The sequence below is a fragment of the Trachemys scripta genome, chromosome 12 (assembly GCF_013100865.1).
Source record: "Trachemys scripta elegans isolate TJP31775 chromosome 12, CAS_Tse_1.0, whole genome shotgun sequence".
NCBI classification, from domain to species: domain Eukaryota; kingdom Metazoa; phylum Chordata; order Testudines; family Emydidae; genus Trachemys; species Trachemys scripta.
In genome coordinates, this window is record NC_048309.1 from 17,786,131 (window position 1) to 17,811,722 (window position 25,592).

The 25,592-nt window shown below is 40.8% G+C and overlaps 1 protein-coding gene across 1 annotated transcript in view; it reads left to right on the forward strand.

The window, feature by feature from the left end:
* The first annotated feature begins 1,877 nt into the window (after positions 1–1,877).
* Positions 1,878–25,592, forward strand: part of SULF2 (sulfatase 2) — a 269,349-nt gene continuing 245,634 nt past the window's right edge. The window contains exon 1 of the mRNA XM_034786932.1: positions 1,878–2,131. The gene's annotated coding sequence lies outside the window, so the exon portion shown is untranslated. The remainder of the gene's footprint in view (positions 2,132–25,592) is intronic.

Consider the following 25,592-nt stretch of genomic DNA (forward strand, 5'->3'; position numbering starts at 1 on the left):
TCACAGGAAAATACAAGACTATTTTATTATCTTTAAACTGTCTAAAGCTGCAAAGAATTTGCATAATTCTCTTGACCATTCTTTTTTCAGAAACTGAACCTGGTACTGTCTAAAGGGAAAAATTCACTGCCCAGATCCCATGGGTGTTGTGTGGAGAAGCAGATGGAATGTAGGGAATGGCATAAAAAAATCAAAAGAAATAAAGCCCCCCCAAACTGGTGTAGACCCCTTAAAGTAAAACTTATTTAAAGACAAAAATTTAAAAGATCTGTTTTTCTTTGTGTATGTTGTTTTCGTCTCCCAACCCCCATACAGTTAATTTCTGTAAGGAGCATACATAGAACAAATGAGAAGGCAAAGAGGAACTAACAAGGGAGAGGGCTCACATACACACTTAATATCTGAACCTGCCACTGTATTGATCAAAACAAAAACCCAAAATGAGGGACTCTACATAAATTATACAGACAGCTTTTTATTATGGAGGATTTGGCTTCTAAAAAGTAACACTTTCTCTGGACTCACTTTCATGATTCAGCATCTCTCTGATGGAATGAATTTGCAATAAGGCAAGGTAGTAAATATGGATTGGCTGGACCTTTGCTAAAAACTTTTGAGGTTAAAAAACATGCAGAAACCCTTAATGCTGTGTGAAAGGTATTCTTGAAGCAATTTTACCAGTACAGCAGAACCCTGAGATTTCAGGAGCATTCTCTCCACATGGAATTTCCAGCACCAAAGAAATCTAGCTGTGTTTGGATAAACTTTTGCTCTTCTGTGTGCTTATTAAAACCTAGGGTAATTCTCTGCTCACTCTAATACCAGGTGTTGGTCTTTGACAGATGATATGTTTTTTTGGGGGTAGGGAATTTAATTAGTTCAGGGCCTGGTTCTCTCTGGAGTAGAAGGGGTGAGGCACAAGATACAATTCTTGTTTCGTCCCATTTCCCCTCCCCGCCCTGTACAAGGCTAAATACTAGACCAGCATAACAAGTGAGCACAGGACTGCAGTGCAATTAGGCCAGTCGACACTAGTGAGGACTGTGATTTTACTGGCCATTCGCTCAGGTGATTGCAGTTACTGGGTGCATATTACCCTGTTTCCCCGAAAATAAGACATCCTCCGAAAATAAGGCCTACTTACAGTTTTGCCTCTCGCTGTAATATAAGGCATCCCCCCGATAATAAGACCTCCCCGATAATAAGGCATCCACCGATAATAAGGCATTTTTCATTTCTGAAAAATAAGACATCCCCTGAAAATAAGACCTAGCGCATCTTTGGGAGCAAAAATTAATATAAGACACTGTCTTATTTTTGGGGAAACAGGGTAGTACAGGCTTCATTGGACTCTTAATTATCCTCCCACCTGCTACACTGACTGCTTGGCTTCTTCCTCAGACCCCTGTCCCACTTGTGTGTGTGTGTTCAGAAAAGTTCCTACCCCAAAGCATCCCTGGGGATCAGGGGAAATACATGGGGTGAGGGAGAAAGAGGGGTGATGCAGGGGGAAGTAGACACCAAGTGGGGTAGGAAAACAGGGTGTAATGGGTGTGGGGGAGCAGAGTGGAACCAGGGTGTAATGGGGGGATGGGAGTGGAAGCAGAGCGGGGGGGGGGAGGCTAAGGGAAGAGAGGGATAATGGGGTAATGAATGAGGGAGGAAAAGCCGGAGATAATGAGGGGGAAACAGGGGGTCCTAATTCTACAGCCCCGCCCACGCCCTCTCCCCGCTGCTGCAGGCGGGCCGGGCGCTAGGCTCGGGGGCCGGGGCGGGAGGGGGGATGTGGCCTCAGCACCCCGGGCGGGGAGGCGCCGCCAGGGCAGCGCTTGGAGGAGGCGCCTTGCAACAGATGGGTAAAGCCGGTTTCTCACTGAGTCCCGCATTGGCCGGCAGCGGCCGAGCGAGGCGCGTGGGAGCCCCTCGCAGGGAGGGAGAAAGGCGCGGCAGCTGTGTGGTCCTGCAGGCAGGCGGCGGAGCGGACCACCCCCAAGCCCTGCTCGGGGCGGTGAGGCGGCTGCCTGCCCCCAAGGTCCAGGGGAAGCTGGAGGTCGCTGTTCGCTCCCCCTGCTGCTGCGGTGTCCCTGAGCTGCTCGGGCCCATCTCTGGTCGGCTCTCCTCCCCCGGTGCCGTAAGTAACCTCTCCTCCTGCGGCATTGGGGCTGCAGGGGTGGGCACGGGGGAGCGGGGTGAAGAAGTTGACGGTCTTTCAGCGTCTGCGGACGGGGGAGCCGGGTCTTACACTGCTGCATTTGCCTTCTCCGTGCACTTGAGGCAGAAGAGTCAGGGCTGCTTATTCCTGTGTCTAGCGCTTAGCTTCTTCTGCCAGTGTGACCTGTAAAAAGTGGGGAGCGGCAGAGCCCAGTCAGGACCCAAACCAGTGCAGTTCCTCAGGCTGCAAGTCGGTCCCCATCAAAAGGATGCTGCCCTCTGATTATAAAGTATCCGTGCCTGTTTGTAAGTAATTATTCACAGTTCTCCTTCTCCAGCGTGCTTACCAGAAAGGGAGGGAGGTTTCTCAGATGAGGAAACCGAGATGCAGTGAAGGGACTCACCCAAGGTCACACAGCAACCCCGAGGGTTGAGCTGGCTTAGGTGCTCAGGTAGGGTAATGGGGGCTGTATTGAAAACTTTGATCCCCAGTTCTGTGCTCTAACTGTTAAACCACACGGTAAGATGACTGCTGGGAGAATACATTTTTGTGAAGTAGTTTTCTGAAGCACTGTGTTTAGGCATGAAACCGTGGGCAGAGTGCTTTAGCAGTTCTGTGGCTCCTCTCCTCCAGGTTTGCTCTTTTTACTATCTGGTGGTAAATATTAGGCTTCATAAACAAGAACACAAGCCATTGAAGAAAGAACCAATGGTTTTTCTTTCTTACTCACTATCACCAGGCATTTTAGTGTCTCTTACGCTGAATGTTTCCCTCCAAACATTTTAAGATACCCTAGAATTTAATACAACCAGGAATTAAAAGGCCATTACATCTGACAATAGTTTCTGTTGTTCATAGCTCTCTGGCCATATGCACAGTAATTCAGACAAGCCTAAACTACAATTCCCTAATAAGCCTGAATTTAGTTATTTTATGTCCTCAAGCTGCCAAGTTCTGACATCCTCAGTTAGCATTTACTCTTGGTATGTAACCTCATTCTTGGCTTCAGTTTGGTCCTTTGTCACATGGAAGCAAAGCTGAGCCCTACTGACGCTTGGAAGAATGATGTCTCCTTTTATTGAAACTTGCTGTCATGGCCGCCACTCAAGCCAATCTATGATGTCCAGGCCAAAGTTACCTGCCAGAGCCCAAGTTAAAGATGCTATGGCTCAGTTGATGATGCTGGATGAGGAAAGGAAAAAACAACGCAGAAGACAACTGCAGAGGCTTTTAACATGAGGGAGAAAATATTCCTTTCAGATCTTCAAAGGCAATGATGCGACACACTGGAGCATGAGATTCACTTGCTTTTTCAGCAATCTTAGCTTGCATAATGGCAAGTACTGCAAATCTCATTCTTGTCCTTAACAGAATCCAGCCATTGCCCTTTATTCCCTGGTGTGGGGTAAAAAGCATCTAATAAGATTTCATTATATTCATTATTTTGTATATCTCAAAGTTTCTTCTGACTCTGCCCTTATTCAGGCTAAATAATCCCAATCTACACTATATAAGACCCTCCCCTCCCCCCGCCAACACACACACACACACACACACACACGCTATACTTCTAATTCTATTGGGATCCAGAAAGGTATGTTTGCTTTGATTGTACAAATCAGTATCCACCCAAGTATGAGACAGCACCAAGCTCAGGCCCTACCTTTGAGAAGCAACTTCTACATCCTTCTCCTTGCAAACTCTAGATAGGTTAGAACTAGCCAGCGCTAGATATAAGCAGACTAAGCAATTGCTTAGGGCCCTGAGCAACTCAAGGGGAGCCCCTGTTTATTTTTTAGTATGTATTGTGTTGGGAGCTTCCTCTCCCGCCCCCAAATATTCCTGTTTAGGGCACCCAAGGGCTAGCACTGCCTCTGGGTTAGAAAAATGTTGTCTCTCCCTGTCTACAGAAATAACCAATCTGCTTCATCAATCGAACATTACAGTGGACCAGAGAGAGACTGACATATTTTATGTAAACTTCTTGCATCCAACCCCAGTGACTTCATCTCCAGCAGCTGACACACAGGGATACCAAATGTGAAAGAAATCAGCAATCCTTTCGCAGTGAGAGAGGAAGAAACGACTGAAGGAAAACCCGAGAATATAATAATCTAACTTGCAAAAGTAACTGATCTACATATTTGTCTGGATGATTAAAATGATCTTTCTCCTATTTCAAATGAGAAGAGAGAGTGGAATACAGCAAAATAATTTCATATATACTGAATGATATATATTCTGGAAGACTGAAATTAATTATGCTCAGAATGAAGAGAATGTTTAATTTCTGTAAAAAAAATATAGTAAAGAAGAGATTCACAGGCTAATAATCCATACTTCTTACTGGCCTTTCCGTTTATCTATTAGTAATTATTTGCCTCTCACAGTAGATAGGTACAAGATGGCTTGTGCAATGAACCTTACTTTTATAATATAGAATATCTTTTCATCGAATTTTGTGGAATTCTTTTAATGTATATTCTCCTTTTGTCAAAATTTCTTGAAATAATTCACACACCCCTTCACCCAGCACTAGGTGTTCTCAGGTACTTCACCTCTACATCTAGTGGGTAAAATCTGGCTCTAGAAGGTTACATACTGTTCTCTAATCACTGCCTAGCTACTATTTGCACTTTATGGTTGCCATGTGTAACCTCAATGGTGCAAGAACAAAAGCTATTTTTGTTTTTTCATTTCTCAACTTTGCTTCCCAAAACTCCTCAGGAAGCAGTTGCTTGCACGCAAAAAGCAATGCCAGAGCCAGTATACACAAAGCAAAGAAGTCACCACCATCACCTCATCAGCTTATGTTCCTGGTACAGACAAGAATAGGCAATACAGAATGGCATGCTCATTTAACAGGGCATTAAGTCACTTACAGAACTGAGGGAGAAGAGGAAATTTTGATCAAGTGTGCCGGGGAAACACATGATCACAGTGCTCTCTGTGACTTTTAATGACTTCTAAATTCTCATCTGCAGTATCTTTAATTGTAGAGATAGTCAGGAACTTTTTGAAATATGTTCATAGAAATATGCAGTTTCATCAACACCAAAACATTTTGCAAAGAGATATCAATTTCAATGAAGGTTTTGTCAGGACAGTTTCTCAGGCCCAGTGTGGACTTTTGAGGGGGCGAGAGAGACTGACCTATTTGATCTGAAAACAGACATTTTGACACTTTAGAAGATTTTTGGGAAACTAAAGGTTTTAGGTTTGTTTCAGCATGGAATGAAAATGAATTTCGAAACCGTGAAAGTTGTAGTGAAAAGGATTTGTCCTCCTGCCAGCTCTACTTAACAGATTTGAAATAGCTCTTGTTTTTAAAGTATAGCAGTTTCCAACGTTTGGTGATTTATTTATTTATTTTTGGCCTGCTAGTGTGCAAAAATAGTATATAGAGGGGACCTGCAGAGATGAGGCAGCTTTGATTAGAAAGAGCATTGAAGATAACTGTCAACTAATAGTTAGTCAGTCTTTGTATGGGGGGAGAAGATGTAATTTGAGGAGATTTTTTTATAGTCTGAATTGTTTAAATAAAATGTTATCACTGGAAATTAACTTCAGAATTGTATTATTGTTAGTTTCAAAACTTTTCTGCAAAGACTGATACTAAAGTTATGTAAGTCCTGAACAATGATTGAGAAAAGAATTGTTGTATTCACTTTTGAATAAGCAAGAAGGTGTTTGCTCCTATCATAGTTTGGTAAAACAGAGATTTTATTACAATTTCTTGTGAGGAATCATGCTTAACTTCCAGTGCTCACATAGGCACATGAAAAATCTGTGCACATTTTGAGTGGTCCCAACTGAATATCTGTTTGGGATCCTGATCTGTGCACACTGATGCCTACCTTTGTGCGTATCCTGCCATAGCTATTTGGAGTTTTGGAAACACAATCTTATTACAAGATCACAAAATAGACCTGTGTGAGTGGCACTGAAATTCTTCCCTAGGTGTCAATTGAACAGTTTAACAACTCATAACCCCGAATAAACCTTTTATGTACGTAACCAACCAAAATCCCACCAAATATCTGGTCCAGATAAAAGTTACTTTTAATCTGCTAAGCCCCAGTGAACAGGGTTTTCTGTAATGATAAATATTGATGAGCTTGCCCCTGACCAGTCTGGAACAGCTGCCTTCTCTTGGGGTTGGTTCTGATGTGAATTTGGTTTTGGTGCCTAGCAGGCATATGTGTGAGGGGAGAATAATAAATAACAGTACTACAAAAGATCTAACTACGGACCCTGCTTGTAGGGAACATAGATATAGAGAGAACTCTGTTTAAAGCAGGTTGAAAATTATGATGCTATTATTACTCTATTATATATATTTATATTTTTGTACAGCTCCCAAAAGTGTGCATGGTGCCACTGTAGTACAGATAGACCATTCCTGCCCTGGCTTGATAGTCTAATTTTAGACATGAACTACCAATTGGAGAACGGAACGGTGTGTGGCAGGAGATAATAGTATATTGATGTCTTTAAATTGAAATTCCAGTTATAACCACAAAGACATTTTGTGGGAGATGCAAAGACTCCTCTAGAAACACTCTCTTGTTATTAATGAGTTTGTTTAAATTTTGTTTCTATTGGGGGATGAGGGAAGGAATGGAAAGAGATGGATGCTCCTTGGCCAGCAATAGGGAGCAAGAATCTCAAAAGGGAGACCGAAGTGACACTACTGCACTCATCTCCCCAACCCACCTGCTGTGCTCCTTTGTAGGAACTCTGGACAGTTAAGGCTATATGGGTTTTAGAGTGGGGAGCAGCTAGTCTGAGTGACTCCCTTCCCTGGCCAACTGGGGGATTTCCAAGTGGGAATCCATTCAGCAGTTAATATCTATCTATTTCTAGATTAACTATCCATAGCTTCTCACCCTCTCTGTAGGCATTCTAACCCCTCTCTTATGAGCCAATTTGCCATGGATTAAAGGAGGGTTAGTGAGAAGCAGAGTGGGGCATACAATCTGCCTGGACTCTCCGAGATCTGCTAGGTAGGGATGAGTTTTCCCTGGGAATTCTCTGGCTCATCACCGTGTAGGGTGACCAGATGTCCCAATTTTATAGGGACAGTCCCGATTTTTGGGGCTTTTTCTTATATAGGATCCTATTACCTCCCACCCCCTGTCCCGATTTTTCACACTTGCTGTCTGATCACCCTATCACAGTGAGAGTGCCACAGCCTCCTACTCCCTTTGTATGGGCACAAACCACTCCTGAAGGGAATTCTATCAGGTTCTCCGCACAGCCACCTACGCAGAGTTCTCCCCGTATGTACATATGCAGCTTTTTCCATAGGATGGTAGAATCGAGGCCAAAGTTAATATGCCAGTAAGATTTTTATACTCCAGCTTTATTATTGGCAATCCTCCCCAGCACAGTCCAGTGGGTGGGTGTGAACGATGTAGGAGGGGTGGGTGTTGTCATGGAAGTGCAGGTTGCCACTAGGAAAGATTGAAAGCTTCAAAACCAGGAAGCACAAGATGCACAGTTAGGGGTTGGGCACTAATGTGTTTAGTCCCAAAGGACCTAATTCACTGCTGACCTGTGGCCTCTTTGCACCATGTGGCGACTTCCCCCTTTTAGTTGCACAGGGCATTTGCGGGTGGAATGGGGCAGAAGAAGGTGGGGTGGATCTGAGGCAGGTGGAGGCATGATGGGGTGGAAATATACTCCAGCAGTTATGTACTCCTACCATAGGCCATATGGGTCACCGAAGCTGGGCTGTAATTTTGAACAGTCTTAGGAGTTCTTCATCCAGTGAGGAAGGCTGCTCCTGCTCACAGCAGGCCCTGAATTGGGGAGGAGAAAGCCTGCCTCTCTCTCTCCTGTTGATTCTGGTCCAGAGACTCTAGTCTAGTGGAAGTGCTCAGGCGAGTGAGGGTGGTAGGATGAGTATCTTATTTTGCTAGAGCATGGAACTAAAAATCCTCTTTATCCCTTCCCTTGCACCCCGTTTCCCCCCTCCACAAACTAAATTAACATATTAATGTTGGTTCATCTCTACAACAAGGTGTGGATTTTTAATTGTGGTGCTGAAATATATTTAAAATAAGAGGACTCATAAAATATAAATTGAGAGAAGGATTTTTTTTCATAGATTTAGGTACAAGAGCCTCTGATCTGCATTTGAGGATAGTCATTTTGCAGGGGTGCATGAGGCTTGGGATAGGACAGAATTTGCCTCACTAGTCCAAATATGTTTCTGTGTTGCTATATGCTGTCCAGTGTGATTAAATATTCCACTGTTTATTGTCTCCTAGATGATACATCCACAAGCAGAGTTATAGGTATCCCTAAACAATGATTAATTTCCTCCTCATTTCAAAGTTCCCCCTTCCCCCCCTTAGCACATATTGAATTTAAATAAAATTGCTCACTTATCTGCCTTGTAGATTTACTATTTTGTGCCTACCTCCTAACTGGTTAATAGGGACCATTCAAAAGTGGATCTAGTACTGTGTGTGAAAATCTCATATCCTTGAAAGTGCAGCCATTGTCTGAAATATATCTTTTCCCCAAGATTCCATGATCTGTGTATTAGGTATTTGTAACACCAGTGTCAAACTCAATTGTGAAGTAAAGATTTTTGGGTCAAATTCTGGCCTCCATTTTGCACCTGCAACCCAATGATTCTGCAAGGGGGACACTACCTGGAGCATGCAGTACAACTGAATGGCAAATTTGGCCGGTGGTGTAGCAAGTTCCTTTCTTTACTCTCAGTAATTGCATAGGTATTTCTGTCAATTGTTTGTGCAAACTTTTTCCCCATCTTGGATCAGTTACACTGGGCAAAGAGATGCATTCCACATTGATTCCCGGAATTGTCCTAAAATGATTCCCTTTGGGTTTAATAATACAAAAACTAAAATTTGATATTAAGCTAAAATTTGATATTAAGCTAACTAGTTTAACACCATTATACATTGTGATCTGCCTATTTATTGACATGTATGAACTAAAAACTGTAAAAGTGGAAAACTTATTTTTTTCTTCAGCTTGTTTGTTTCTTTTGCCTAAAGTCTCTTAGGGACATGAAGATCTATATTTAATGCATAAGGAGTAGTCACTCTTCCTTTGGAGCAAATTGAGTGTTTCTCAAGATGCAAATGGTTTCTAGATTGTTGTCCTTTCATTAGGCTGGGATTTGAAAACCTTAAACTACTGCAGACCTCCAGATCTGACTGTGCCAGGTGCATGGTATGTGCCTTAAGGTTATATTGGTGGGAAGACGGATTTGTTTCTAGAGACTTGTTAATGCAGGAAAGATAAAGCTCTGTTTCATATATGGGTGGATTGGGGTGGGTGACAAGAACAGACTAATACAAAACTAGATGGGACGTTTAGTTCCTTTGGCGTAGACTTCAATACTGGATGTCTGGAATGAAGTCAGTGGGATTCTTTCAACTTCAATGGGTGCTGGATCAAGCCCTGAATAACTGCCATTGCTCAGCAAAAGCTTTGGCACATGAAGACTTTCCTTTGTGATTTGTGGAAAAACTCTGTTCTGAAGTATACATTTGGTCCTAAAATAGTGCAGAATTTAATCCAGAATGGTTTACGTTATTTTCAACACTATTGAGATTAACAGAATAGCACAAGTTGTAAGTTAGGACAGAATTTGGCCCTTTAAATACAAATGTCATTATTCAGGTGGAGTCAGGGAAGGAGAGATTAATGTCACTAATTGTAACATACTTCTTTAGTATCACCAACTTGTTTGTGTTATAAACAAATATATTGCAGGTATTTCTGTTAGTGATCAAGATGCTGTTCATATCCTGCTGTGAATGGTTGTTAGCTCCCATTGCTGCAAGAAAAGAGTGGGATTTTCGTCTTTAATTTTGTGCAGCAGCTAGTTGCATGCATTTATAACTATACATTCAAACAGAATTTGGTGTGCATATCATTAACATTTTTTAAATAGTTGTGTTCATTTCTTTGGGCAGAATTAAAAAGAAATTTTATTTTTCCCAACTGTTTTGTTCAGTAAATAATAAAGCCTTTCACTCTGTCACAGCAATAGCAGCATTAGAATGAGGGACTTTAACAAAGATTTGGTTCTACTACATCACTCTTTGTTTCAGGTGAGAAATAGTACAAGACTTCAGGGATTTGTGGAAAAATTACACAGTATTAATACCTAGAAAAGCTGGCAAGCTTGTTTCAGATATAACTTATTGTTACATGGCAATTGCCATTTGAAGCATATCTCAAAATTTGAGTGGAAGTGTGAAAATACATAGCTGGCACTGGCGGTGACTTTGCAAAGTGTCTTTAGCCACATGTATCATCTGGTACATCTGTGAATTCCACTGTACCTCCAGAAGGTAAAATAGAATTAAAATATTTAGGGCTGTCAAGTGATTAAAAAAATTAATTGTGATTAATCCCACTGTTAATAATAGAATACCATTTATTTAAATATTTTGGATGTTTTCTACATTTTCAAATATTGATTTCAATTACAACACAGAATACAAAGTGTACAGTGCTCACTTTATATTTATTTTTCATTACAAGTATTTGCACTGTAAAAAAGTGTTTTTCAGTTCACCTAATACAGATATTGTAATGCAATCTATCATGAAAGTTGAACTTACAAATGTAGAATTATGTACAAAAAACCTGAATTCAAAAATAAAACAATGTAAAATTCTAGAGCCTGCAAGTCCACTCAATCTTACTACTTGTTCAGCCAATTGCTCAGACAAGTGAGAACAGGCATTCTCATGGCACTGTTGTAGCTGGCATCGCAACATATATTTACGTGCCAGATGCACTAAAGATTCACATGTCCCTTCATGCTTCAACCACCATTCCAGAAGACATGCATCCATATTGATGACGAGTTCTGCTTGATAACAGTCCAAAGCAGTGCGGACTGACGCATGTTCATTTTCATTATCTGAGTCAGATGCCACCAGTAGAAGGTTGAGTTTCTTTTTTGGTGGTTCAGGTTCTGTAGTTTCCACATCGGAGTGTTGCTCTTTTAAGACTTCTGAAAGCAAGCTCCACACCTCGTCCCTCGCAGATTTTGGAAGGCGCTTCAGATTCTTAAACCTTGGGTCGAGTGCTGTAGCTATCTTTAGAAATCTCACATTTGTACCTTATTTGCATTTTGTCAAATCTGCAGTGAAAGTGTTCTTAAAATGAACATGTGCTGGGTCATCATCCGAGACTGCTATAACATCAAATATATGGCAGAATGTGGGTAAAACAGAGCAGGGGACATACAATTCTGCCCCAAGGAGTTCAGTCAGAAATTTAATTAACACTTATTTTTTTAATGAGCATCGTCAGCCTGAAAGCATATCCTCTGGAATGGTGGCCGAAGCATGAAGGGGCATACAAATGTTTAGCATATCTGGCATGTAAATACCTTGCAAAGCCGGCTACAAAAGTGCCATGCAAATGCCTGTTCTCACTTTCTGGTGACATTGTAAATAAGAAGAGGGCAGCATTATCTCCCTTAAATTTAAACAAACTTGTTTAGTCTTAGTGATTGGCTGAACAAGAAGTAGGATTGAGTGGACTTGTAGGGTCTGAAGTTTTACATTGTTTTGTTTTTGAGTGCAGTCATGTAACAAAAAAAAAATCTACATTTGTAAGTTGCACTTTCAGGACAAAGAGAGTGCACTACAGTACTTGTATGAAGTGAATTGAAAAATACTATTATCATTTTTACAGTGCAAATAATTGTAAGCAAAAATATACACTTTGATTTCAATTACAACACAATACAATATATATGAAAATGTAGAAAAGCATCCAAAATATATAATTTCAATTGGTATCCTATTATATAACAGTGCAATTAAAACTGTAATTAATCATGATTAATTTTTTTGAGTTAATTGCATGAGTTAACTGCGATTAATAGACAGTGCTAAAAATATTATATCCCTGTGGAAGACCTGATGAAAACCATTTCGATGCAACTTACTCAAATTCTCTTTTTATTGTGTCAAATGTTGGTAAACTGATAAAAGTGGAGGCCACTACAAGAGGGCTTGATAATGACAATTAGCAGATCTATATCACTGGTAAATGATCTAGTTTTGGTCACACTAGATACTTAGTTGTCTAGATATGGAATAAAAACATCCATTTTAATCTCATGTTAATTTGCTTGTGTGTGATATTTTATGGGTTATCTTGTCTTCAAAAATCTCTGCTGGATAACAAATTTGCAACCAGTGGAGCTAAGTTATGATGTAAGATACTGTAGCTTGTGTAGATGTTCACAGTGTGACATTAATGGTATTAGATTAGCAGCATCAGCAGTATTAACTAATTTCCTCATTGAAACCGTGACATTTGTTTGGTAAAAGGATCATTAAACATATGCAAACATTCCCTGTGCAGTATAAGGTCTTTGGGCCCTGACAAATGATAAATGAGAAAATTACAGGTTGCAGGAAAATGTAAATATCATTCTTTGTAAATCTGTCCCCTGGCAAGAGAAATGTTCCCCCTCTAAGCAGTGAAGCGTTCATTATATTCTTTTCACATCAGTGAAGAATGCCCAGACTATTTTACATATTTATACATATCTTGATTTGTCTCTTACTTTCTTTTGAGCACTGCTGTTGTATTGGGATTTGTCCTGGTTTTGTTAAGCAAGTACTCCAGCAGTGCACTGCAGAAAGAAGTACCCTAGCTTCAATTAACTCCTTCCATAATCTTCTGAGCAATCCAAGGATCATCTCATTATGTTTTTCTTATTAACAGTCATGAGTCATTCACCAAGCATGCCATAAAAGAATTACACACTGGATTAAACTGTAAACTCGCATTGTGGTTACTTTTCCATCAGATGACTATACATAACTATAAACTTATGTTAATGGATAGACACCTTTATCATGGATTGAGGAAATTTAGTTAAATCTAGCTCCATTAAACTTTCAGATGAAAGCGCTATAGTGACTTTCTTAATGTCCAGACACAGATGCATAGAATTTGCAATACCAGATCACAACATTAATGCCTCAAATGGTTCAAAGACACCAACAACATAGCATTCCTGCAGTAGCTGATTGTCCAGTGCTGTCCATGGGCAGGGTTTTCTTTCTGACCTTTGCGGTGATCACCTGACACCTTGAAGCATGACACAGAATTCCGGTTTATTGTCATTCAGCTCATTATAACGGAGGCTAATATTTGTGGTGTTATCACATAATCAAACATACATTGTGATTTCTCTGTTTTTTTTAATACCTGTTTTTTCAAAACAACTTGAGCTGAAACTTATAAATGAAACAATTTATTTCATTTATAAAGTTTTCAGATGACTTCAGATACTTTTGCCAAACTCTACAGGAAAAACTGTTTCATGCAACCAAATTTTTCTGGCCGTTAATCCTTAAAAAGGACCTTTGTAACAATGGACACAAATATCTTGGAACAGCTGAGATACAGGTCTGTCTCATCTTACGCTGGGGTTACATTCCGCAGTCAGTGCCTAACGTGAAAATCGCGTATAGTCAAAATTACATTGAGTGTAATGGCGGGTGGAATCGCCCTCACTACAGAAACGGTATTTAAATTATTTTTCTCTTTTTGGGGGTTTTGTTTTTGCTGACCGCATAAAGCTGAAATCGCACATGTTAAATGCGCCTAAGATGCGACAGACCTGTATTTAATTTTGTATATTAGCTACTGAGCATATTTCTCTTCCCTTCCTCCAAAATAATTGTTGTTGCTAAGAGCATCCCCATTATATTGAATGTAAAAGAGGGCAGAGAACCCTAATCTTTCCAAAAGGGTCCCATCAATTATATTGCCTAGAATGCCTGCCACTTCTGATCTTGATGAGCACACAGTCTTGATACCTGCTTGTGTTAATCTTCTAGGATGTAACTTTTAAGCAAGCCAGGTCTGTAGTTGTATGCACAATTATCATGACTGCATGCTCAAAATAGGCAATAGTGTGCTTAACTAGCTATGGACTTGCACTATCTCATGTGGTTATCTGATCTGTATATGCAGTCTAGCAGGAATCCCTAGGTACGTTATGCTGCCCACAACTTGTTTGAAAATGAGGTTATAGAACCATTTATCGGAGCAAGGGAACTAGGATCTTTTCTAAAAGTCCCATGAAATATTTAACTTCCAAACTGACACTCCCTAAACTAAAGGTGGTAAAGGGGCTGGAAAGGAACCTCAGTTTAAAATCTCCTTTAATGGTGCAACACCAATCTCCTGGTGCGGCACTGTAGCATCAGTGCTGAATTAAAGGAACAGGAATGAAATACTTGCCTAACTTAGGTCAATGGCAAAACTCTCACAGACTTTGATAGGGGCAGGATTTCACCCCAAATCCCCAGGTGACCACCAAAAGATCTAGCCCAAAGTTCTGTTACTAAACTTGAATTTACCTATTCCTGTACAAGAGTTAAGAGTGCTATTAACAAAGCTAGACTGGCACTTCAGTAGTTGCAAGCAGAAAGTCTGTTTTGTTAGCATCTCGCATTGAAAAGTTGTCCTCATTGCATGACATTTTTAATTAAAATTTACTGTGTTGTATATAATTTTTTATTTTTCTGTCACTATTGTTTCTTAAACTGCTTTGATATTAATATATATTTGTGGCATGTTTGCCAGGTCCTGTACGTTTTGCAAATTGTGGACTAAATTACACCTTCGGTTACATTTGTGCAATCCAGTGACAGGCAATAAAGTTGCACTGGTATGATTAAAGGAAAAATTTAGCCCTTTATGTTGTGATTGCTTCAACACGTTTTAGAAATGCATCTATATCTGGGGTGGAACCAAATATGTATTCTATGACTGCAACACTACACAGCAGTATTTAATGAGGGGAAGTGAAGAACAATGTATCCATTTAAATGTTTTAGAGACTATAAGTTGCCAGAATTCAATTACAAAAGAGTCATTATGTTTATAATGTTATTCTTTCACCAGATTTCTGCACATAACTCTTTGTATGACTGTTCCCTTGGACTCCTTTTTTAATAAATACCTTTACCTGTGCTTGTTACATAACAATGTAGAATTTATTCACAGTTACAAGCATGAAAGGGGTTTTACAGTTTGAAATTACATGTGGTTTTTACTGAATGTGACATTTGAACCTATCCTGAGTTCCTCCATCTCTGTTGTATCCATTCTTCTGAGAATGACACTTCTAATGATTTTAATCAAAGATGGAACTTTGGTGGTGGTTATTTTTGTTATTTTATAGCTTTTTAGGAGGAATGAAACTCTGATGTTACTCCCTTCCTTTAACCTGTATAAAGATAACTGTTTTACAGAATTTCATGTAGGTTATTCCCCTCTAAATTTTCCTTAATATTGCTATATTAAAAAAAAATAGAAATCAAGCCTCAGGAAAAAAGTGCTAAATCATACAGAGAACAGGAATTCTGTCTAATTCTGAGTTAGGTACTCTTATTTACCCATTATACTTATTCTAATATCAAAAATGTCTGAGCGACTTAAAAATATTGGTTGAATTCAGTCAATATATTAGAAGTTTTTTTGTTTGCTTGGGTGTGTTTAAATGAGGTGCTGAAGGACTGGATTCTCAATTGGAAATTCCCCCTAGCTTCCAAAGGGTGCTTTTCACCCTCGTCTGTCCTTTTTGTGAATAAAGGAAATATGAGGGTGACTCATTTTAATATACTGCCAAAAACACAGTATAACATTCTCTGATAATAGATTGTACTGCATGGGCAGATTTTTTTATTTATTTTATTAAAGCATCCTGTTGTCTCTTACAACATTAAAATAAGGTGATCAGTTTCTTAATTCTTGAGATTCTAATGTCTGATGATGGGGCATTATGGTGGAAATTATAATCGTTTTCTTTGTCATCTGTGTGTTGAACTCTGCTTATTTGTCCATGTCCAAGGCTGCTGGGAGCTGTAGTTTCTCTTGTCTTCACTTCTATTAACCTTGGTACTTGGGCCTATCTACTCGCAGCAGCAGCTTGGTTTTTTGAGAGGGTGCTTGCAACTGGTACAGGATGCTTATGGTTTGATAGGTGATGGAGGAATACAGTATCTCAAGATCTTGTCCTCAGGGCCTCATCTTAATGTTCAATAGAAGTCTTGTCTGCATGTCAAGTCACTGGGAGTTTTGCCTGTGAGAAGACTGCTAAATGGAGTCCTGAAAAGTGAAGAATATCATCATTGGTTTAATATGGCTAAAAGCTACATAAGGCTCTGAAAAGAGCTAACTCTGGGATTTTTCATGGTCTTATCTCTGTTATGGTTAAAAGTTAAGTGAGTTCTTTCAACTCTAAACTATTGCTATTTCCTTAATAATGGCAAAACCCCCTTTTTGGCTCTAATTTCTGTTTATCAAACTCTAGAAAAACAGATTAATTGTAACAGATACAAAAAGACAGTTTATGCTTTACATCTGTCATCTCTCCAAAGTTATTCTGACCTTTATTTATTTATTCTAAACTTTGTGAAACGATTTAGCATGCTAGAATAACTTAAGTCAGTTGGAATTAAACTAGGGTTACCATATTTCAGCAAGCAAAAAAGAGGACGGGAGGAGCCCCGCCCTAGCCCCGCCCCCCCAGAACACCCAACCCTCCCCCCGTTCCTTGTCCCCTGACTGCCCCCTCCTGGGACCCCTGCCCCTAACTGCCCCCCAGGACTCCACTCCCTATCTAAGCCTCCCTGCCTCTTGTCCCCTGACTGCCCCAACCCTTATCCACACCCCCACCCCCAGACAGACCCCTGGGACTCCCACGCCCCATCCAACCACTCCCCACCCCCTGACAGCCCCCCCCAGAACTCCCAACCCATCTAAACCCCTCTGCTCCCTGTCCCCTGACTGCTCTGATCCCTCTCCCCACTCCTGCCCCCTGACAGCTCCCCCCCAGAACTCTCAGCCCCCCACCCCGCTCCTTGTCCCCTGACTGCCCCCTCCTGGGACCCCTGCTCCTAACTGCCCTCCAGAACCCCACCCCCTACCTAAGACTCCCTGTTCCTTGTCCCCTAACTGCCCCCTCCTAAGACCCCCCCAACTGCCCCCCAGGACCCTACCCCCTACCTGTACCCTGACTGCCCAAAACTTTCTCCACTCCCCCCAAAAAGCCCCCCCCCGTTTCTTGACTGCCACCTCCAGAACCTTCCTGCCCCCTGGCCCCCTTACCCTGCTGCTCAGAACAGGGTGTTGGGCTCTGTGGAGCCGGACATGTGGCTGAGCTCCCCAGCACAACAAAACCCGGTCCCTGGCCCTGCACAACAAAACCCGGTCCCTGGCCCGGACCGGGCTGCAGGGGAGAGCTGCCCTTGTATCAGCACAAAGTGCTCTCGCTCCCGTTTTGCTACGCTGCATGGCAGAAACGGCTCCCAGTTGCAAAAGGGGAGGGCTGCATTTTGTGCTGAGACACTTGCTCAGAATGCAGGGCGGATCCGGCTCCTCTACAGCTGCTCCGGAGTCCAGCCCGGGACTTTCCTGCAGCCCTCCCAGCCGCTCGCTCTGCTCTGCCGGGGGAGGGGGGAAATCCCGGACGTTTTGAGTGCTTTACAAATTCCCCCCGGACGCTATTTTTAGTACAAAAAGGAGGACATGTCCGGGTAAATCCGGACGAATGGTAACCCTAATTAAACAGTTATGCTGAAAAGATGCCTTATAGGCCTACTTTTAATACTGCTGTAGCATTTAACAAATATTTATGGTTTTGCAGGTAGTAGTCCTTTCAAATACACTTTAGATCTTGATGGGGGGAACCCCTTTTGGTTTTATAAACATTAAGTAATTGGCATATCTAGACCACTCCTCTGACGCGGCTTGAAACAGGATATAACATGCAGCAATAATTTGGGGGATTTTTTTTAACCACACTTTATTGGAACAGCATCATCAACATGCAAAACCCCACACATTTACTGTAACTCTTCATGAACTGATTGTCCGGAAAAGTGCAGAGGCTTGTGTTTGAAAAGACAATTGCAAAATTTCATAAAATAAACAACAAGAATGTTTAGCTAAAACTCAAGATTTTTTTCATTATGCAAGTGCTGTACAAACATTAGCTGATCCATCTTAACAATAACCGTGGGAGCTAAATAAACATTTTTAGCTCTGTTTTACAGATGGTGATTGAAGGCAGGGAGATTAAGCCAACGCTTTTTCTACTGTGGCACCTAAATCCATATTTAGGCCCCATTCTCCCTATGGTGAAACCCATGTTCCATTGAGTTCCATTGTTTTTAGTGTAGCTACACATGCGTCTTTTTGCCTGTATGCATCTGATTGCAGGATTAGGGCCTAAGGCATATATGTAAATGTGGCCTGGTTTTTCGGAAGTGCTGAGCAGTTCCAACTCCTGAAGTTGATGGGACTCTCAAATACTTTTGTTGTTCCTGTGGGAGTTGCGGATGCTCAGCGCCTCTGAAAAATCAGGCAGCCTTACAAGTTTGGAATCTGTGGCATATGCCTCTCTTAAGGGCACTGAAGGGACCTAGTGTCAGAGCTGGAACTAAGACTCAAGAGTTCTAGCTGTCAGTATTGTGCTTGGACCACTCAAAACAATCCTCCGCAAGCTACCATTGCATCCGATGAAGTGGGCTTTTGTTAGTCTCTAAAGTGCCACAAGTGCTCCTGTTCATTTTGCGGATACAGACTAACACGGCTGCTACTCTGAAACCTGTCATTAAAGTTAGTGAGAGAAGCAAGCACTTGTCACCTTTTGGGATATGACACTCTTCTTTTTTGAAGATCCCACATTAGTAACAATATGCAGATCCGCTCCCTCTCACTTTATCCCAAGTCTTGCATGTCTTTCATTCCTCCATAACATCTGTCCATGTCCCCGTTCCCTGTGTGCTCATAGTTTGGTTTGTTTTTTGTCTCAGGTGCCCCATACTTGTTGCTGTGCACTGATTTCTTAAATAACATTAAGGTTAAAATGCATAGAGGCAATTTCTAACTTGCCTAAAATATGAAACTGTACTGAACTTAAACTAAAATGAAATCAGAAACATGAAGTGGTCTGTGTATAGCTTGTGGAAGAAGGGCCTATATTTATCCCTTTACAGAACATTTGAGTGTTCAGTTTGGGGAGGGAGCTCACATAATGCCTAATGACAGACAGCAAAGGTTGCTGTAGAAAAACGAGAAATCAATAGTATGGGGAATAGAGCTACTGAGGAAAGTTATTAGGAAAGATGAAAAGAGAACTTGATACACTGTACTCAGATCTTAAAGATGGCAGCTGACCTCATAAAAGATCATAATAGAGACAGTCTGTCTTAAACATCCCCTCTCTTTTTCTTTTATTGTAAGGTTGCTGCTTACCAGCTAGCTATTTTGAGGATAACAATGGCATGATGTGGTGGATATTGACTTTCCAAGTAAGCTGTTCTTTTCCCCCCGAGTATGTGTTTTCACTGTTCAAAGTAGAATATGTTGTATGAATGAATTTAGAGAGATTACCCACTCTTCTGCTTTTCAAATAATGGCAGAATGAAAGAACTGTACAGAAAAAAAAATCTGATTTCATATTAAGAGTTTACAGATTGGGATTGCTAAAAATAAGTTGCTTAAAAACTGGATATTTTCTACAAAACCAAACATCTGCATGATGGCTTAATTAAAAGAAATCACTTGAATTTAGTAATAGTTGAATGCCTCTGTATGTCTTTAAATTTAAAACACATTTACATTAATACAAATAATGCTATTCTGTGAGCCATTTTGGTCTCTCATATACCCATGCAATTCCCCTGTTTGCCTTACTTGTGGTCCTGTGGGTTTATCTGCAGCAGAATTTTGTCTATTTACCTCAAAAATCTCAAGTTTTCTTTAATTTTTGTTAAGGGAGTTGTGTTCAGGTGACTTTTTTTCTTATGATACAAATTAAAATTTGAATCAGTAGCCTTTAAATGTGGGGATATGGTATAACAGTATCTGTTTCTTTGTGCATTACTAGGCTGAAGAGGAAAATTGTATAATGTGCTTTCCTGTTTTTCAAGGAGTGGAGATGGATATGGAGATGTATGTATATATTTTAGCATTTGCTAGATTAGCAAAGTGGTGTAAGCCAACTAATAGAACACTGGATTGGTAGTTAGGAGACTTTGAGTGAAATCTGCGCCCCATCAAAGTCAATAGAAACATAATCTGAGTGAGGATTTGATCCCATTTCTATTTCTTGGTTTGCCATTAAATCAGGAGGCATGACTGTCAATATATCACTTAACATCTCTGTGCTGTATCTTAAAAATGTGTTTATTTTATGTATGTTTTTATTTATATATTAAAAAATAGCATCTATACTAGATGGAATCTTTTATAAGACCATATTGTGTAGGCTTGATTATTTTGGGGCTGATCTATAATGCTATTTTCACCCAACCTTGGATAGCCAGTCACAAGAATCCAGATTGATATTCGGATTTTCTTAGTAAAATTGCATCTCAGAATCTGTAGCTACCCTACAGCTGTGCCTGAAGACATTGTTCTGTAGTTTATCTTTACAATTAGTTTGTGAGTTGATGCTAGATTACACCACCCTGCTATTCTAAGCCCTATCTCTATTGAACAGTCCTGTCTCTGGAGAGGTTTGTCTTTAGTCTGTCAGAGGTGCAAAGTGATATTTGGTTCCTTTCCCCCTCCTTTTTGTACAAATTCTTATATCTTGGGTCTTTAGAAAGAACTACTCAACTTTGCAAATGGTAAATGGTCCAGAACTGAAAAGGAAGTGGTTAATGCTGACTAATACAGAAGAGTTTTTAAGTGTGGATGGTCCCTGTTAGGTTTAACTGAACATTCTTAGTGATTTGCTTTTAATGTTAGGAGGCACATTCTGAATATGGCTCACTGCACACGGCACTTGTTTATAGCATCCCGCTATTCACCTTCACTTTGAGATTACCTTTAAAATTAAATTGATTAAAAACTACAGAACAGTGCTAATGTCTTTCTAGACAGGGAAAATAAGTAGAATAAGGGACACAGAGCACCATGTGATTTACTGTCCCCATTTTGTGATTTTAAAAAAATCTTGCATCTTGAAAATTAAAAATTGTGACAGAAAACCAAAATTATCAATGTCTAAAACTCAAAGTGCCTAAGAGAGAAACATCGATAGTTCAGATATTTGTTAAGTAATAAGGCAGAAGTTGTAATTCTACAAATAGAAATTAAAAGATACAGTGACTATAGTGAAATCCCTGCAAGCTGCATGGATACTTTTCAAAGACACCATAATAAAGGCCCAACTTAAATGTATATCTCAAATTAAAAAACACTAAAAAAGAGCCACTGTGGCTTAACAACCATGTAAAAGAAGCAATGAGAGATAAAAAAGCATCTTTTAAAAAGTGGAAGTCAGATCCTAGTGAGGTAAATAGAAAGGAGCATAAACACTGCCAAATTAAGTGTAAAAATGTAATAAGAAAGGCCAAAAAGGAGTTTGTTGAACAGCTAGCCAAAAACTCAAAAGGTAACAAAATATTTTTTTAAGTACATCAGAAGCCGGAAGTCTGCTAAACGACCAGTGGGGCCCCTGGACGATCGAGATACAAAAGGAGCACTTAAAGACGATAAAGTAATTGCAGAGAAACTAAATGAATTATTTGCTTCAGTCTTCATGGCTGAGGATGTTAGGGAGATTCCTTTGTAGGTGCCAAATCTGAGGAATTGTCACAGATTGAAGTGTCATTAGAGGAGGTTTTGGAATTAATTGATAAACTTAACAGTAATAAGTCACTGGGACCAGATGGCATTCACCCAAGAGTTCTAAAAGAACTCAAATGTGAAATTGCGGAACTATTAACTATGGTTTGCAACCTGTCCTTTAAATCCGCTTCTGTACCCAATGACTGGAAGATAGCTAATGTAACGCCAATATTTAAAAAGGGCTCTAGAGGTGATCCCGGCAATTACAGACCGGTAAGTCTAACGTCAGTACCGGGCAAATTAGTTGAAACAATAGTAAAGAATAAAATTGTCAGACACATAGAAGAACATAAATTGTTGGGCAAAAGTCAACATGGTTTCTGTAAAGGAAAATCATGTCTTACTAATCTATTAGAGTTCTTTGAAGGGGTCAACAAACATGTGGACAAGGGGGATCCAGTGGACATAGTGTACTTAGATTTTCAGAGAGCCTTTGACAAGGTCCTTCACCAAAGGCTCTTACGTAAATTAAGTTGTCATGGGATAAGAAGGAAGATCCTTTCATGGATTGAGAACTGGTTAAAAGACAGGGAACAAAGGGTAAATTTTCAGAATGGAGAGGGGTAATTAGTGGTGTTCCCCAAGGGTCAGTCCTAGGACCAATCCTATTCAACTTATTCATAAATGATCTGGAGAAAGGGGTAAACAGTGAGGTGGCAAAGTTTGCAGATGATACTAAACTGCTCAAGATAGTTAAGACCAAAGCAGACTTTGAAGAACTTTAAAAAAATTCACAAAACTAAGTGACTGGGCAACAAAATGGCAAATGAAATTTAATGTGATAAATGTAAAGTAATGCACATTGGAAAAAATACATACATACAATATGATGGGGGGCTAATTTAGCTACGACTCATCAGGAAAGATCTTGGAGTCATTGTGGATAGTTCTCTGAAAACGTCCATCTTATTGCCCTTATATAAATCCATGGTACACCCACAACTTGAATACTGTGTAGAGATGTGGTCTCCTCATCTCAAAAAAGATATACTGGCATTAGAAAAGGTTCAGAGAAGGGCAACTAAAATGATTAGGGGTTTGGAATGGGTCACATATGAGGAGAGATTAAAGAGGCTAGGACTTTTCAGCTTAGAAAAGAGGAGACTAAGGGGGGGATATGATAGAGGTATATAAAATCACGAGTGTTGTGGGGAAAATGAATAAGGAAAAGTTATTTATTTGTTCCCATAATATAAGAACTAGGGGCCGCCAAATAAAATTAATGGGCAGCAAGTTTAAAAACACATAAAAGGAAGTTCTTCTTCACACAATGCACAGTCAACCTGTGGAACTCCTTGCCTGAGGAGGTTGTGAAGGCTAGGACTATAACAGGCTTTAAAAAAGAACTAGATAAATTTATGGAGGTTAAGTCCATTAATGGCTATTAGCCAGGATGGGTAGGGAATGGTGTCTCTAGCCTCTGTTTGTCAGAGGGTGGAGATGGATGGCAAGAGAGAGATCACTTGATCATTACCTGTTAGGTTCACTCCCTCTGGGGCACCTGGCATTGGCCACTGTCGGTAGACAGGATACTGGGCTGGGCGGACCTTTGGTCTGACCCTGTATGGTCATTCTCATGTTCTAGAGTACAACCCAAATGGGTCTATTGGGAATTATTCATGTATCAAGAGGAGATGACTCTCTCACTGAAGTTTGTGGTAGTTTTACTCCAGGCTTCAACAGGAGCAGATCAGGTGCTGGATCCCCTAGTCTTTAGTGATATACAAGAACCAACGATGCTTTCCTAGGATAAGGCCTGCAGGGCCTTAAACATCCACTTTGTCCTATTTAGCAAACTAAATACTTCATTTCATAAAGGTTCAAGTCTCCAGTTTGGAAAAACAATTGAACGGGCTTAAGTCATACTGACGTCAGTGGGACTTAAGCAGGTGCTTAAATACTTAGCTGAATTGGAGTCCTACATTTTAAAACTTTGCAATTAGGTTGATTCTGCATTATGGCCTCCAGTCAGTCAGATACCTACCTTTAGCCATGTGAGTGGTCCCATTTACTTCAGTCAGCCTAAAGTTAGGCATATATTTTATTTTGCTTAGACAGATGCAAAACAGGTAAGTATATGTGCAGATTAGGTCTTGCATGTACGAATACCTGATCTTGTGTATGTCTTGTTTTGTGTATGCAGCTCCCCGGTTTTATGTGAATATGCTGGCTTCAGTTTTCAGCCAGGCCTCACATAGTTTTTCAAGAAATTTGCACCTGCCTCCTCCACTCCCCAAAAAAGCATGTTGACATACCATGCCATCATTTTATATGCCTGCAATTCATATTGAGTGAAATTCACTATTTTGCAGAGAGCCAGTACAGTGCCTACATAATACATAAGTGTGCTAAATTTCACCCGTTGGCAGTTAGCTGCCTAAGTGCTAATATTAGCTAACTACGTGACTTGCTGGGAGGCTGGTTTTCTGAAAATGCAGGTTCAACTTCTAAAGTGGAAGTCTCCACTTCCCTATGCTTTAAGCTTTGTATGATGAATAGTCACATGTTCCTCTTTTTTGTAATTCTTCCTGTCACTGGTATTTTAATTAAGACTTGTCATGGGGGTGTTCATTGCTGGAAGCAGAGCTTGATGGAATGAGGAGAGACAGACACCTAATTTTGGGGGGGATTCTGGTGTTTAAATATTTCTAAAATTACCTCTGGGCCAGATTCTCTGCTCTTTTGTCCCATTTCTGCCACTCCTGGGTTAACTTAAGGCAGCAGATAAGGAGTCCCCTAATATAGAAATATCCCTAGCATAGGTTTGGGATGGCTAAACCAACACCAAATACCCCTCTTCCTTTCCTCCTTCCCCTCTCCCCCTCACTGGCAATCCAACCTAGGTGGTGGTCTAGAATAGGCTGGGGTGTCTATAGGATGGGGCCAGCGTGCAATGTGCTCTGGTGATGCTGACTGGTAGAGAGATCCTTGATGGAGCTTAAGGCTGCTCTTAGAATCCTAGAAAATCAGGGTTGGAAGGGACCTCAGGAGGTCATCTAGTCCAACCCCCTGCTCAAAGCAGGACCAATCCCCAGACAGATTTTTGCCCCAGATCCCTAAATGGCCCCCTCAAGGATTGAACTCTCAACCCTGGGCTTAGCAGGCCAATGCGCAAATCACTGAGCTATCCCTTCCCCTTGCATGGGGGTCAGTTTGGCCCCGACAGTCCCAGGATCAGGTAGATGGAAAGGTGGCATAAAAGCACCGCCCACCCTAGTCCTTCCCCAAATGTTTCCTGGTGCACCTAAGGATCTACTCCTCATAATTTTTTTTTTCACTGCTAGAAGTTGGATGCTACAACTGGAAGGTCCAATAGAGCAGTTCACTACAAGGTTGCAACTAGGATAGATATCACAAAAGCTCTTTGGGTTTTCAGAGGGGAAAAATGGCAATAATCTTCAATGAAATCTTCTGAGTTCACTGGTTGCTGCTGGGTGCCCAGCACCTTTAGAAATTGGGCCATTTATTTAAGTGCCTAAATGTGGATGTAGGTGCTGAACTTCAGGCAGATCAGTTTAAAAATGTTGGCTTTAACTTCTATATCTTCCTTTCCTCATCTTTAAAATAGGAGTTGTGATGGGTTGCCCCCTGCTCTGGGGTGCTACCTGCTATACTGGGGTACCACTGAGCCCTCCTATTCCACCAGCCTGGGCTTCCTTATACTGTCTTGCTGAGCCAGGCCCTCAAGCCGCCTCCAGCACACACACAGGTAGGGACACACCCAGCTGCAAAAAGACACAGACACTGAAATCAG